Raw genomic sequence first — 17,086 nt, 5'->3', positions numbered from 1 at the left:
CACCTACGGCACCTGGTCTACCTAGGTGGTCTCCCATCCAAGTACTAACCAAGCCTGACGCTGCTTAGCTTCTGAGATCAGACAGGATCAGGCTTGTTCAGGGTAGCATGGCCGTAGATGCCTTTTTCAGTTTCTACATGCCATCTACATTCCTTGGCTGATGGCCACTTTCTCAAATTACTCCAGCCTTTTGCCTCCATTGTCACATCTCCTACTATTCATGTTAATCCTTCTGTCTCCCTCTTATAAGAACCCTATGATTACATTGGGCCCGCTTGGATCATCTAGCATCATTTCTCCATCTCGAGATCATTATAAGAGCCTTTTTACATGTCAGGTATCATGATTATAGGTTCCGAGGATTGGACATGGACACCGTTGGTGACCATGATTCAGACTACCACATAAGCCTCGGCTAGGTGTCCTCCCACAAAGGATTTCCTAGTTTCAGGCTCTGCTTTTCTGACAGGATGATACTTGAAGCTCCATGAAAACCATGCTTCATATCTACGAACTGAACATTTCTTCTCTATAGTAAAGCAGCAGGGTAAGGTGCTTTAGAACCAAAGGACAGGATGACTTCTGAGCTCAGCTCTTGTCATTTTTCGTCGGCTGGATCATGGGCAATTCATTGCACCTCACTGAGCCTCAGTTTTCTTGTCTGTGAAAGGGAAACATCATCTCTTCTCTGAGTTGACATGAGGATTGAAGATCAGCTCTGGAAAGGACTTGACACATAGTAGGATCTCCAGGAGACCCTCTTGGATAAAAGTGAACTTGAGCTGCCCAGCAATAGCATTGTCATGTTGAGTCTGCCCATATTAGGGATGAAAGGTGAAAAGAAGAGGAAAAATCCAGAAGGAATAAAATGCTGGTCACGTTGCCAGGGCAAGAATGAGGTAGTATCCTTTTTCTACCTGACCTACTTTGTGAAGACAATGAAAATCTCTTTCTGTTTCCTCATTATCCACTGTTAACATCAAATATACAAGCAGCAGACAGCGGGTCCACATCGGGAGCAAATGGCTAGCCTGAAGAAATGCCATGTGTGTTTTGAAGACGGTGCTGGATTTAGGAGGCTTAAAAGTATGTTGAATATTCAACGTTGCTGACACCCAGTTGGATTGAGAAAGCAAAAATCTTTAATTGGTTGGTGATCTCAGTTTCCTTCTTCGCAAATGAGAATTTTTTTAAAAAGTGCCTTTTATTCTAACTGGGTAAAATACAGAGGAACCGCAAAGAATTTTGTTAATGACTCTGCCATCCATCCTTCTATTTTGAAGGGCAATCATTGTTTAAGTCAGGACTTGTGTCTTAGTTATCAGTGTCTGGACATGAAAGGGTTTTAAGTGTGGGGCTCTGTTATGAAAAAGACTTGTTTGTTTATACTCACTAGGCATTGATCACTTTCATCAAAAATAAGACACCCTGCTTAAAACAATTAGCTTGAACAATAAATACATGTATAAGCAGAACATGAAACTATAAATGAGTTTGTTTTCTTCTTTCCTGCCACACGTATTCGATAACAGAGACACGTAAAGTAGGTGGAAGATGATTCAAAGTAATTTCAGGGCATTATTGCAAAGTGATGCTAGTAAGATTTTTGTCTTTTTGATAAATTGAAGGAAGCCGGCAGAACAAATCTTGTTTGGGAAGTGCCTTTTCACTTAGCTGTCCTCTAAGTGAAGATGCATTACCTCTAGAAAGAAAAATCAAAAATTTTCAACCACCGTGGGTAAAATGACAAATTTGGCTCCCAGCAATACATTCTTGACAGCTACTAGAGTTCCAGGAAAAGAAAACAAGAAAATTGAATTTGACAGAAATAAAGAGGAGTCAAAAAGAAGGAATTTTTTTTTCAGGTAGCATCTCAATGCCTTTGAAGGGATTTTAGGGCAATTCAATAACAGACCACTTAGCATCTTTCCCATTTTACACCATAGACGTGAATGTTATTTTAATGGAGCTGCCACCCTCAAGACAACAGGTGGTGTCTACATATTTAATCCACGGATTGATTGCACGATGACTTGCTGAAGACAGCTTGAGAACAAACGTGAGCAACAACCTGCCTGAGAATGAATTGTACAGCTTTCCATCAGCCCTCATTTCTGTTCTCAAGCATACACTTCTGTGGAATTCTTGCAATAGCCTGTTCTCCAGTCAAGCTTTGGGTCGAGGAGATTGTTTGTTCCATATTTGGAGGGCTGTGCTATCCAATATGGTAGTGGTTATTTAAGTCAATTATTTAAATTAATTAGTGGATTTTTTTAAATGAAATGAAATTTAAAATTCAGTGGCACTAGCCGCATTCCGAATGCTAAACAGCCACATGTGGTTAGTGGCTATCGTATCGAACAGACATATATAGGACATGGCCATCAGGGTAGAAAGTCTTATTCATTGAGTTGTCCCTGAGCTTAGGACACTGTGAGCTGATAGTGAAGGGTGGGAGCTGGGAGAAGGGGTACAGGAGGAATACAGTCGGAGAGGAGGGGCTGCAAAGGACTTCTATGAGCAACCAGAGGGGACTTCAAGTCAGGATATGATTGCTATTTGCCTACTCCCTGAGCAACGAACCTGAGAGAAACAAGGATAAATAAATGAGATGTGGTTCCTGTCCTCAGGAAATTCAGAGTAGGACAAAGGAAACAAATCCACATTTCAAAACCACTTCACTACAAGTTACAGTGCCAAAAGGGACACATCATGAGAGGGATATGGGGGCACTCAGTGAGTTATTCATGGAAATTAAAAATGAGAATACTTAAGTGGCTAAAGAGTGGAAGGAAAAGGAGAACACAGGGTAGGAAAGGACCCCAGAAGGGAGACAATGGGGATCAGAGAGAAATGTCGGTGTAGAATTGCTGACAAACACAAGCCCAGTATGGAGCCAGGCTAGCAGAGGGTGTAGATTCCCAGCATCACCAAATACCATTTTTATTGGTCTCATACCACCACGTTTTGAAAGATGTTTGTCATTATTAACTGAAATGAAAGAGCAGGCCTGTGTTTTGGAGTCAGAAAGACTTAAGTTTGATTTCTAGCTCTACTACTTACCAGCTGTGTGATTTTTGGCAACTTACTTAACCTCTCTGAGCTTGTTTCTTCCTCATCTACAGAACGGGATTATGACAGCTATTTTTAAGTATTGTCATGATGACTAAATGAAATAGTGTATGTGAAACTGCTTAGCGGAGTGACTGGCACACAGTAGATACTCAACGGGAGTTAGTTTGCCTTTTCTTCCTGAAGGCAGTGGCTAAGTCTACAGGCTTTGGAGACAGCCTGCTTGGTTCAACTGCTGACTCTGCCTCTTATGGGCTGTGTAATGTGGGCACATTGCATTCCAAGAGAGATATTCCCAAAAGGCAGGTAAGTGTGGACGTATTCCAGCCTGAGCATAGCACTTTTTGCAGAAGAAATGAGAACTATTGGCAAAATCGCTTGGTAGAACTCCCTTCACACTTACGTTAAGGATAAATACTTGCCAGTTAATCTCACAGTAACAACTTAAGAATGGTGGTAACCAATACTGAAGGAACCACTCAGAACCACTTAGGAAGGTAAAAAGAGTTAAGTAGGGTTCTGTTTTATTTACATTTGTACAGCCAGCTCTGTTTTCATCTACGTTAGTAGTGACACCTCATAACAATTCTTACGGTTTTACACTTTTAGAACTTAATTGCATATATGTTGGGCTTATGGTGTTATCTCTTCTGCAACAGATCATCTGCTTCTTTTTCACTTATCTTATCTTCCAAGCCAATATGTAAGTTTCTTAAAAGCAGGAGCTGAGTATATGTTCTTCATATCCACATGGTACCTAGCACAGTCCTGCACTTGTAGAAGGAAGGAAGGGAGGGAGGAAGGAAAAAAGGGAGGAGCTTGTGTTAGTGTTGGAAATCTGAAATAAACGTGTATTTGACAATAAAATAGCCATACTGGGTAAGACACACACCGCCCATGACATTCTAATATTTGGTGTCTGATCATGACATCAAGTGCTGTGTTGTGGAAGACTCAGGTCCTTCTTCATGTCGATCACAAGTAATCAAGACTATGTCCTAGAAATGGGCTAGAAAAACCTTTTAGAGTTCTGCAGCCATTACTTGTTCTAAATTATTTTAAACAGATACATTAATTTTATTTTTTACATTTTATGTTTTTTTAAAAAATAGTACATGAATTCATTCCCTTGTAAAAGATTTGAATGACAAAATGACAGCGAAAGAGACAGAGTAAACCATAGAAGTTGCCTCTTCCTCCTCATCTTACTTCCCACCCCACTGATAAGTACTATTAACTCCTTGTGTTTCCCTGAAGCAATATATATATTCCTGTACCATGCTTTTGGTTGCTGGATTCCTCTAGATCAAAGATTTCATGATTTCGTAATTAAGAAGGGCCCCGAGATATATTCATTCATCTAAAAACTATTTACTGGGATCTACTCTGGGTCAGGGGAATACGGTGGTAGTAGATTAAACATACAGTGTTGCCTTCTCTTGCTATTGACATAGAGATTCCAAGAACTCTCCTTTGTAAGGACGTTTGAGAGGATGTGTTCAGATGGAAGCTAGATGGCAGGAAGTTGGGGGGTGGATGGGAAGGAGAACTGAAAATCATACTGTTGTGGTTTTGTGAAATTTTGCTGTCAAAGAAAGGCTTGTAATGAGATAATAGCTTAAGGAAATAGCAGGGGCAAGAAGAGATTTGTTTCAACATGAGCCTGTAAATTCATGTAAGAAATATTTTTTGAACACCCACCATAGCCAGGCACTGAGCTTACATTCCACAGGAGTTTGTGTCACTTACGTTCATTCAATAAATGTGCGATGAGTGTCTTCACACTTGACTGGACACCATGGAGTATATAAGTGTGTGTAACATAAGCAGTGCCCATATATGAGCACCACTGCCATGTTTGAAGGCAGAAGTGAAGGGAAAATCAAGCCTGGTATGAGAAGAGTTGATGAAGGGGACAAATTCCAGGGAGATGCTGGGAAGATGACTTATGTGCCCAGGTGGGAAGATTTGTTTGCGACCAGTGGAAAGACATCTTTTCTCCTCATGGGAGGGATGGCCAGTTAATACAAATTTTCTATAAACTAATTGGGAAAAGTATATCAAAGCCTTAAATATGTCCATACCTTTTGACCCAATAATTCTTCTAGAAATCTCTAAGAAATTCATCAGTACATGGTCAAAGATGAGAAGCATATAGCGATAGTTATAGAATATGGACTCTAGGTGCAAATCCTGAACACTCCACTTACTAATTATATTACCTTGAGCAAATTCCTTTTTACTGTCATCAGTTTAAAATAAGGATAATAGTATTTATCTATAAGATTATTGTGAGCCTCGAATAAACTAATATGTAAAACGTTTGACACTTGTTAAGCACAAAATGTTAAAGATTCATCATTACAGCAAAAGGAAATTGAGATAGCAAAAATCTCTAGCAATAGTATGTGGTTTACGTAAGTGGAAAACAGCCATCCATGGTGTGGCAGAAGCTGTTAGTTGACCCTCAATAGCTGTCTTCTCCTTCTAAAGTAGTAAGAACCCTGGGTTTTAGCTGGGCATGTAATCACCTAGAATAAATACTACATTTCCGTCTTTCCTTGCAGCTAGGTCTGATCAATTGAATGTGAGCAGAAGTGATAGGCATACTTTCTGGGTTGTGTTCTTAAAGATCAGGAGTTGCCCTCCCTACCTTCTTCCCTGCTCACGACCATTTTGATTTTTACAAAAACGTGGTGGTGAGACACTTGGATCATAAACGTGGTGGTGAGACATTTGGATCATAAACGTGGTGGTGAGACATTTGGATCATGCAGATGAGGGCCACACCAGAGCACACGGTAAAGGAAACTGAGCCTCTGACAACTTAAAGCAAAGCCACCACACAGGTTCAGACTGCCACAACAGAGAAAAAAACCTCTGTCTTATTTAAGCCACTATTATTTTGTGTCTTTTTCACAACAGCCAAACATATTTCCTATTAACACAGGAAAAATTATGCAACTATTTTAAATGATGTTTTAAGAAGCAGTTTGAATGTCATAAAAAATTGTATATTAGGTGGAAAAAAACTGAGCACTAAATTGTATGTATGATCTCAGTAATTTTTTTTACTTCATGATTTTAAAAAACACTGAAAGAACCTATGCCAAAATAGAAATATGGTTGAATATTTTCCTTCTACTTATCTATATTTTTCCAAATTTTCTGTAATATGCAGAAATATGTTGACAATCGAGAGAAGATAAAGTATAAAAATTCTAGCCACCTATATTTTAAGACAAAGCTGCCCCAGTTGCCAGGAATACCTCTTCCTTTTCTGCACTCCTGGGTCATTTCCTTACTGACCTGTTAGATTATAAGCAAGCATTGTATCTTGTATAATTCTGTGTCATACAGAATTTTATCTCTAGCAGACACTAAATAAGTATTTGATGGATAAGTCATTACAGTTAGAAAGGCAGAGATGTTTATAAATATAGCTAACTTAGAGCAATAACTTAACTGCTTTATTTGTACATTATACCTTATTATAAGTAAAGTAGTTATTATCTATTGTACCTAGCTTACCTCCAATATTACACTTAAGAACAATACAAAATTTCTTGTAGCTGCATTTGAGTTTTGCACATATTTGCTTTCTTGATATTCACCACCACCCTATTAAGAATGTATTATTATCCCAAATTTACAGATTTCAGAACTGGGACTCAGAGAGGTTTTTTGCCCCAGATCACGGAGCAAGTAAGTGATAGAATTGAAGTTGTAATCTAGATCTTTCTGACTTCACCACATTATCCTACCTAACATCTTTTTATCCAAACATTTATTTTAATGTATGCTTTTAACCTTTTAACCTCATAATAGCAGTAGTACTAATAGGTAACACTTATGCAGTAGATACTAAATGCTAAACAATGCCCTAAATAATATTTTTATATTATTTATTTTATATTATTTATATTATATATAGAAATATATATTTATATTATATAAGTACATAAACTTTTAATTCTCATAATAATCTACATATTTTAGTGTACTATTTTACTAACAATACATTTCCTTTTTTATTAACTAGTTTTTCATTGAAAGAGGAATACATGCCCCAGTCTAATAATGAAATAAAATCAGACAAATCTCAATTAAGAGGTATTCTACTGACTAGTAGCCAGTACTGAGCAGTACTTCTCAAAACTGTCAAAGTCATCAAAAACAAGGAGAGTCTGAAAAACTGTTACAGCCAAGAAGACCCCAGGGAGACATTACAACTAAATATAATGTGATGTCCTGGATGAGATCTTGGAATAGGAAAAGGACATTAGGTAAAAACTAAGGAAATTCAAATAAGTAGGAACTTTAGTTAATAATAATTTATTGATACTGGCTCATTGTGACAAATTGTGATAAGCGTACCATGCTAATATAAGATGCTAATAAAAGGGGAAATTGGGTATAGGTATACAGGAATTCTGTACTATCAGAATGTTTCTATAAATCTAAAACTTTTCTAAAATTGAAAGTTTATTTTTTTAGAAAAAGAAAAACATGCATTTAAAAAAATTTCAAACAGAATCAGAGTGTGTAAAATGAAGAGTATGTCTGCCTTTTAGACTCTTATTCTCTTGGTTCCCCTTCCCAGAGGCCACCATGGCTGTCTTGTGTCTCTTCCTCAAGCACATGTAGATACTGGCATATTTTTCAGTAGAGAGTTCTACTCGTGACTTAAGAATCTAACTCACCGGGTTCAAGTTAGGTAAGTGTGTTAGTTTCCCACGACTGCTATAACAAGTTACCACAAACTCAGTGGCTTAAAATAACAAAATTCTCTCACAGTTCTGGAGTCCAAAAGTCTCAAATCAGTATCACTGGGCAAAAATCAAGGGGTCAGCAGGACCGTGCTCCCTGCCGAGGCTGGAGGGGCTACTCCCTTCCTTGCCTCCTCCAGCTTTTGGTGGCTGTCAGCATTCCTTGGTTTGTAGTCATATTCCTTCAGCCTCCTCCTCCACGGTTACATTGCCTTCTCTTCTGTGTATGCCAAAACTTCCTCCGTTTCCTTCTTAAAAAGATTACACTATGATTATGTAAAGCCTACTGGATAATCCAGGATAATCTCTCCATGTCAAGGTCCTTAACCCAATCACACCTGCAAAGATAATTTTTCAAAATAAAGGAACATTCCAGGGAGTAGGACCTGATATCTTTGGGGCCCATTATTCAGCCCACTACTGTTAGTTGTTTTGGTATTAAAAAAAAAAAAAAATTGAAGAGTTCATTCACAAATTAATGACAATAAAAAGAATTACACTGCTTTCAGACCTTATTTATGTTAATAAAACTAAGAAAGGTGAATATTCTGATGAATCTCTAACATCCCTCATAACTTGTCCTCTACGTGACTTAATATATTCCTTTTAATGTCATCTTAAAAGATGTGGGATGGTTTCAGGTAATATGCAGCTGATAATTTAAATTCAGCGCCTCGAGATATTGTTTTTAATTTTCCTCTCCATCCATCTTCCCCTTCACAAAGGTAACTTGACTCCCAGTGCTACCAGCTCCTTCTGTCCTGTTGCATCAGTTTTCAACTCTGGTTGTTCCAGCCTTATTGTCAGAGCAAAGTGATGAAAGACCTTGGGCATCTGATGCAAGCCTGTGCTCCCTCGGTGCCCTTGTGCCCCAACAAGCTGGCCCTGTGCTCCTGCGTAAGGACAGGGCTGCCTGACTGGGGAACATTTGCCGGTCCCCAGAGCCCTAGATTCTGACTTTGAAAGCAACCTGTGGGGCTTTACCTGTGAAGCAGAAGAATCGTGGAGAACTCCGCACACAGGCGGCTTCACAAGGACAGTGAGGAAGGTAGGAAGGTGATATACAGGCCAGGAGGAGAAAACAACACCAAGAGAACCCCAGCCTCCCTTGACCTGCCTTCCTCTCCTGATACATTTGCTCCAACCCAAAAGGTCAGACCTTCCAGAGATAGACTGGACCATCTTGCCTGCAGAATATACAGAGACCTGGTACTTTTGTTTCCTCATACAATTAAGCATTGTAAATGAGGCTTATTCATTTGCAATGACTATTCAGCCTATGGAGAGAAGCTGAGTTCCAAATTTATCACCTACCCACATCTTAGGCTCTTATCTTTGCTCAGTCTCACCAGTTTTTGTTTTACTGCGGGAAAGGAAGCAGTTAAATTTCAATATGAAACAACAGCTCCCAGTGCTTTCATTCACCTCCAGTAATTACTACTCAGGGAAAGGATTAAAAATATATATAAAGCATAACTTCAATTCCCCAGAGTTCGCCTGCTAGTTCCTTTCTGTAGCCAGCATCATATTTACCAATACATTTTAAGCCAAGCATGAAAAAGTCAAGAATAGCAATAACTTTGTTATTTGGAGTGCTGACAGAGGACATAATGGAGCTATTAAACACCATGTCTGACCAGGCTCATTACACAAATATGCCCATCCTCCAGAAAGGCTGGTGGGAAGAATGAGTGAGGAAATGTACCTAGGGTGCTTCACACAGCGCCTGGCAAGTGGTAAAGGCTTGACAAATAGCAGCCATCGCTATTATTAGCACAACAGTGGGGCCCACATGGAAACTCCATCCAGTATCAGGCAAAGGGGGGAGAAGAAATGAGGAGGAATGTACAGTTAAGAGGTGGGTAGGGGGAGGGGAAAAAGAGGGGAAAAAAAAGAGAGACCAAGAATCAGGCTGGCTTTACAAGTATTCTTCAGGCTAACATCTACCCTAGATGCACAATCGAAATTAACCTTTTTTAATCTGATGGTTAGATGCTGCCAATTGAGCTAAAATCGTATACTTTTTTATTTATGTCAGAAAACATTTTCCAAGATTAAAATTTTAGTTAGCTATATTTTGCTTCTTCTTATTATTTTATTATTATTATTATTATTTTACAAAAATGAAAGAGCCAGGTGATCATTTTTTCCACCAACAGTTCTGAAATTAAATCCTGGTGTGTTATAGTTCCAAGGACTATTTGCCTATCTGGAATATGTGGGAAATGTGCCTGATAGGGTAAAACTCCCCTCATCCGACCCAGGCAGCCAAGAGCTTCCTTGATCAATGAAGTAAAATAGGTAAAATTTGCTCCATCCCTCCTGCCCTTTCCATGTAGTGTGTAAAATGCACAGCTAACACTCAACACCCATCTCTCAGTGGTGAGAGGAACATTAATGTTACTGTGCTATACACTTGTGTCCTCTATTAGTCCGTAGAGAATTTGAACAGCTTTTCAACAAGAACACATATAATAATATGACATAATATGAATTAGAACTAAGAATCAGCAGCAGGGACCATGTAAATAAAAATCGAAAGTCAAGACTGGGGAAAACCCATGACAAAGCTTAATTAGGGCCTGTAATTGCACTTCAAATTTAGCTAGGGAGAGAAGTTTCTAGGCAGCCAGAACAGCAACCTAGAAGCCAGGGCCCATGAGGCCAACTTCAGGTTCAAGAGGAGGGAATAACAGGAACCACTGGAATCACAAGGAGGGTGGCGAGGCGAGGGCACCCAAAGGCAAAGCTGAGAGACCTGCGAATCTGGACCGGGAGCAGCTAGTGAGCCAGAGACACTTAACTTTGTTCCCAGGGTCGCAACCTCCCTCCACTCCCATCCCCACTTAACGTGGCCCCAGGGAGTACTAGTTTCCAGTCAAGGACCCAGTGTGTAGATAATCCGAGATGCTGGTTAAGAATGGATCCAGATGCCTTTGGGATCAGATGAGCAAATGGTTAAGTAAGTGAGCATCTGCAGGGTACCTGTGGACAAAACCAGAAATTTCCTCGAGAGGCAGGATCTACTCTAGCATGGCAACAAATAAGTGCTAAGGTGGTGGCATTCTATAGCACGGATCATGGCTCTGATACTCTTGGTGTGGAATATGCTTGAAGCCAGTGTTACCAATCATTTAATAGAGTCAAAAAAAAAAAAATCTCAGAAATACCCTCATGAGTGACAGCTTCCCAGTGAACCTGCCTGGATGAATTAGCTGTGCAACATGCCCCTAGAGGAAATGGATGAATTAGCCTCCAGCAGCAGTTACTAGATACGAAGCAATAAATTTTGGAGGACATCTGTCAAAAGGATAATTTTCATTTTGGAATGGTTAATATTGAATGGCTCTATAAAGAGAAAAACAATTAGCTAGCAGGACCACCTGTTTGTGGTAGGCCCCTCCAGGTTCCTAACAAGAGAAAAACTGGAAGTTTTGCACGTTTATATTCTCCCCTTACCTATAGCCAGGCATCCAGGTGATTGCAAAGAAGTTTCAAATCATTGAAATAGAATTTTGCAAATAGATGAAAAGTGGCAAGACTAAACAATCTCAAATTATTATCTAATTTCGTAGCGATCCATTCTGACTAACCTTGCTTCTTGCAGAAGTATGACACAGTGTACCAGTCTTCCTATCACACCTGAATTAATAGTAAAATAGTTTTTGAGTATCTCGGCTCCTCCGATTGCTTCTTCTGATTCAAAAAATGTAGGGAAGGAATCTTCCCCAGTGCCCTTGTCTCTTATGATAAACAGAATAATGCCCCCCAAAAGCTGTCCACGTTGTAACTCCCAGAACCTATACTTGTGTTAGGTAACATAGCAAGGAAGAATTAAGGTTGAAGGTGAAACTAAGTTGCTAATCAACTGACCTTGAGTTGGGAAGATTAACCTGGATTATCCTAGCAGGCACAGTGGAACCATTGGTCCTTAAAATTGGAAGAAGGAGGCAGATGAGTCAAAACCAAAGAGACGGAATCCTGAGAAAGACTCAACCAACCTTTGCTCGCTTTGAAGATGGAAAGGGGCCAAGAACCAAGGAATGCAGACAGTCTTCAGAAGCTGGACAGGAAATAAAATAGATTCTCCTCTAGAGCATCCAGAAAGAAACTCGGCCCTGCTGACACCTTGGTTTTAGCCCCATGAGACCTATTTTGGATTTCTAACTATGAGATAGTAAATTTGCTGCTTTACTAATATGTTCTTTCTCTCCAACTACAACTTATACGTAACCTGAGAATTACCTCCCCTCTCTCTCTTTCAAAACTGCAGTGGTTCTCCAGCCTTGAATATACATTGGAATCACCTAGGAGCTTTCAAAACACTGACTCCTGGGTCTCACACTTGGAGATTCTGATTTAATTAATCTAGGGACAGCCCAGGAGTCAGAAATTTTTTAAACTCCTCAAATGATTCTAATGTGAAGGCGAGTTTGAAAACCACTGCTGTAGAGAGTGTAACATGTGTCCTCATTAACACCTTAATGTCTCAATAGTTTTTGGTCTCATATTCTTCAGACCATAATTGTTTTCCATCAGAATCAATGACTGATGAAAAAGAAATAAAAGACATAAACTTACATATAATTTTTGACAGATTCCTCTCCAGAATGATAGAGGGCATAACAAGTGGCAGTGAAGAAGCCACACCTGAACCTTGCTTATTCCTCATGTAAAAAATTGACATGAGACAGTGTGGGCTCCTGAATCTCTATATTGATCAGTGTTTGCTTACAAAGAACAGAACTCATCATAGCTAGTTTAAGCAGGAGAAATACTTACTGCAGGCTTAATGTAAAGGCTTACAGAATTATTGGGAAAGCTGAAGAAATAGCCTCCAAGTCAAACTTTCAGGAACAAAAAGCCACAATGCAGAAATGGGTCACCAAAGGAGCTTCTGCCTCTTCTGTGATCAGGAAGCAGCTGGCTCTAGAATCGCACTACACAGCTGTGATCAAGAAGCTGGTGCCATGGGGAAACTGCCACACCAGGAAGTTGCAACCATGCCAGCTCTGAGACATACTAGCAGAAGGCAGGCCCCATACTCTGCCTCTCAGTACTCAAATCAACTGAGTTACTAGACGCTGCATCTATGTTAATGCTGCTGCAGGAGGGAAGAAAATCTCTCCATGACTGTGCTTTCTCAAAAAAGTAGGCACAGCAAAAGTACAGCCTCTACTCCACTTCTGCCTTCCAAAATTTGCCCAATTATGTGCGATTGGCTTAACCTAAACCACATTCAAAATTAGCTGCAAGAGAGTCTGGGTAAAATATTTTACTTTCCAACTTCTACATATCAGGAAAGTTCACAGAATAAAGTATGAAGGGATATTGATCACCGATCTACCGTAAATGACATGGACTCTTCCTCTGGCTTTCTAACATCCATGCTTACTTTCTCTCTATCTTTAACCTTCCAAATAACAGTATCATAACTGCCCTTTGCCCAAAAACAAAAATGCACTAACCTTTCCCAAAGTGTCATAAGTCTCTGCATCTATCTTTGAGTGATATTTATTCCTTCTCTAATTCGGTCACAATCCACCATGATATTCCATAACATACAAGTTAACTAAAAATTAACCACTATGAGCAAACTATTTATAAAATTGTGAGGAAAAGGGAAAGGGAGGAAGAAAATGGTTAATATACATAATGTGTATATAAGAGAGCAAGGAATAAATTGTGGATGGTCATAATTCCAGTTTCAGTCTCAAAACTATAGTTGGTATTTATAACTTTTTTCCTCCACGACTCATTATAGATCACTTTTTTGTTTGTTTGTTTGTTTGTTTGTTTGTTTGTTTGTTTTTACCTCAGTCAGCATCACAGCTGGGCCAGGTTATTTAGCTGGTGGAGTCACCCGGATCACATTCCTAGAGGTTATGGACCTTGATGATCCTGATTATACTGAATTTCTATACTCTTTCATTAAAAGTTAATGTTAAATACATAATTTAAATAAATATACACATTAAATATATATATATTTTTGATATGATAACTTTTACCACTGGGTATGGCACTACTATAAAGTGCCCCAGAGAATCCCCTGGGTTCCAAAAATACTTCTCCCTGCTCCCATTGTCTAATAGCAATCCTGTTTCCCCTTGATAACTGGGCTTAATCGCCTAGCTGACATAGTAATGATCCCCCTTTTGCTTGTTGGTTCTTTGCACAAGGTGCCCAAAATGGTAAGTGGCAATCTCAAATTCCAATTTAATGAGACAAATTGATGTTATATGCCTCCTGATGTTTTGATTGAGAAGGACACAACATTAGTTATGTAGTATTCCTGCCAAAAATTCATAACCTGAATCTAATCATAGGAAACAATCTGTCAGACTGGGGAAAGAGGCTTACAGATATCCACATATCAGGTCAATGTGTCTAATTCACTTTCCAGAAATTTCTCTTCAAAACATGCCTTATTCCGAACAAATTTATGAGTGACACATATCCTCATATTGTGTGCCTGTCCTAAGGGTTTAATTCACGTGCCTCTTCCCCCATCCTTCTTGACAGAAGTCCTCCAATCTTTTTCCTTCCAATTTTCTGACCATCTAGTTAATCCAGTGCCCATGAGCCATTACCAATGAATCTGTTTCAACCTGGACCTCTGAATATCTTTATTTTCAGGCAATATTGACAAGTTCTTTCTATTGAGAGGTTTCTTTACCTATTGCCCTTCAAGGTCACCACTGAGTGGAGCTGTAATGCCATAGAAGTTGACTTCCTGATGGTGTAAGCATAGCATAGGGCTTGATTTTTTTTTTATCTTTCTCTGGTAACTTGTTCATCAGGACTGCCCCCCAAATTTATAAATATTAACTGAGGGAGAGGACAATGCAGCAGTAGTTAATATCCTGGGAGTGTGAGCTCTCTGTTCATGCAATGTTCTTGTATCTTCAGGACCACTTAATGATAAAGTATTAAAGAATGAAGAATGAGAAGATTCATTTTTAGAGCTTGGTTAACCAGATAGCACCCAGCCCATGATGGACAGTTCAGGTGACATGATCACTTGGTGTTCCACGAGAAGCAAGCCAGGCCTATTTCTTAAATGGAGAGTAATCAAATAAGGCATGACTTTGTTCCAAAACCCTAGGGATCTGTACTGTAATACTCCTATAGAGCCTTGCTACAGGCTCCATGCACCATCCTCATCTGATAAAGATGTTTCAGTCTCCATTAGATCAACTGAGTAATAACTGGTCGGCTGAGTAATAACAGCATCGTGGCAGCTCTGCTGCACTGCAGTCTGAACCATCTGAAAAGCCTGTCATGCTCTAGACCCCACACAAAGCTGGTGGCTTTACAGGTTACTCAGTAAATGAGTCTGAGCAGCACCCAAAAGTGGTATATGCTGTCTCCAAGAGCCAAAAAATAACTTGCCAAATTTGTTCCTCCTTTTTTAGTGGAAGTTGCAACAACTAGTCTTTCGTTTTGGATGAGACATTCCAAAATACTCCAGACCATTGGCCTTCCATAAACTTTACTGAGGTGACAGACCCTTATATTTTTATAATTTTTAAAAATATCTTCTGTCATGCATGCCTCTTACCAAGAGCACATGTTACTTCTTTTTCACCAGGCACAATCTAATGTCGTCATCAATATCGTGGGCCGCCAGTATGATGCTCTATAGCATGGCGTGATGATCAACATCCTTGAAAACTAAAATATGATTGAGAATTTGAGAGCTGACATAGCTCAGAGATAAGACAGGGCAAGTTTACTACTATTTCTGTGAGGTACAGGACAACTGATTATGGTATTCTGTACTAACTTTAAAAAAGCACCATACCAGGTGCTAGATACTGATAACTTTCCATGTGGAACAGCATATACAATTGGAGTTGCCATCTAATTAAGTTTACAGTAATTCACTGTCATTCTCCAAGACCCTTAGTTGTCTGTAGAGGCCAAATAGATGAGTTAAAGGTAAATATGAGAGGAATCACTGCACTGCACTTTCTATGAGCCGTCTATGTTGACACTAATCTGTGATTTCCTCGGGGTTGCAGTATTCTCTCAGTTTACTATTTTGACAGGTAGATGCAGTTCTGGCTTCCATCTGACCCTTCACAGTTAACAGCCGTTACTCCACAAACCCGATGTGGCAATTCCGCGGTTGCTGGAAAGTCTACTGCAACCATGCAAAAGAGGGCTTCACAAACCCACTGGGACCACTGAGAGATAAACTCAGACCCAAATTCTATTTATCACCTCTAGAGAATCATGCTGGTATGATGAGGCTTAGGAAATCAATGTTAATGAAAGCTGGAGTTCAGCAAGTCCTCAAACATCTTGGTGGTTCTCTTTTCCCACTACAAATGTGAGCTATTCAATAGTTACAGGTTTCCTTGAGGAAGTCTAGGAGGAAGATTTACAGTACATTTTCTTGATAGGATCCAGCGTCCTGGTGTCCCCTTTATTCAATGGCTCTAGGTGTATAATCAGTCTGGAAATTGAGTAAAGGTCTTTGACTTTCCATCCCTGTGACTCAAGTTGAGCCTATGCTTTCAAGATCTACAGTATTTTTTATTATGTATATCAAGTAGAATTCTGATAGAAACCTCATGATAAATTAACTGCCAGCAAAGATCAGATTCCACTCAGGCTCTGATGCCAGAGGCCGTTTCCACCTTGCTTCTGGCAATTAAGTACTGCTACTTGTTCTCTGCCACTCCAGGATCTCAACAGATCCACTGCTATCAAAATGTTCATTTCAATCCCGGCATCTCTCATCATTACCCCTGACCTACAGAGGACTCCACAGAAACCCTTTCAAGGAAGTATTTTCTCCCAATTTTGTTTCTCAATGCCTTGGTGAAAAGAGCATCCTCTGGGCCTCCTTAATGGATTACTGGGCCATATATGAAATACCGACTCCAATAATCCTTTCTTTTAAGTGCTTGGATTCTTCTCTCTACATCATACCATGGATTTCTGACACTTCAATTTTCTTCCATGTATGCCACCAGTGAATCCATTTCTAGCCAAGCAGCCAAGAGTTAGAACCATTTCCAGCAGCATCAGCTAGAACAATAAATTCAGAAAGTTTGGGAAATGAACCCACACCAATAAAGTAAGCCAGATTTACAATTATATTTCTAGAGTCTCATAATCTATTCCCACACTTATTTATTTCCAAGGTTTTTACTGATATAAATAAGCAAAATCTTGCAATTGCTTTGTATGTAAACCTTTGCCTCATGCGATAGGTATTGTACTTGTCCTTC

The 17,086-nt window shown here is 39.5% G+C and overlaps 1 pseudogene; it reads right to left on the bottom strand.

Moving 5' to 3' along the window:
- Window positions 1-119, bottom strand: LOC120586347 (uncharacterized; annotated as a pseudogene).
- Window positions 120-17,086: the final 16,967 nt, after the last annotated feature.

This window comes from Pteropus medius, unplaced genomic scaffold, assembly GCF_902729225.1.
Source record: "Pteropus medius unplaced genomic scaffold, Ma_sr-lr_union100, whole genome shotgun sequence".
In the NCBI taxonomy this organism is placed as follows: Eukaryota; Metazoa; Chordata; class Mammalia; order Chiroptera; family Pteropodidae; genus Pteropus; species Pteropus medius.
This window is presented reverse-complemented; position numbering and strand designations above follow the sequence as displayed.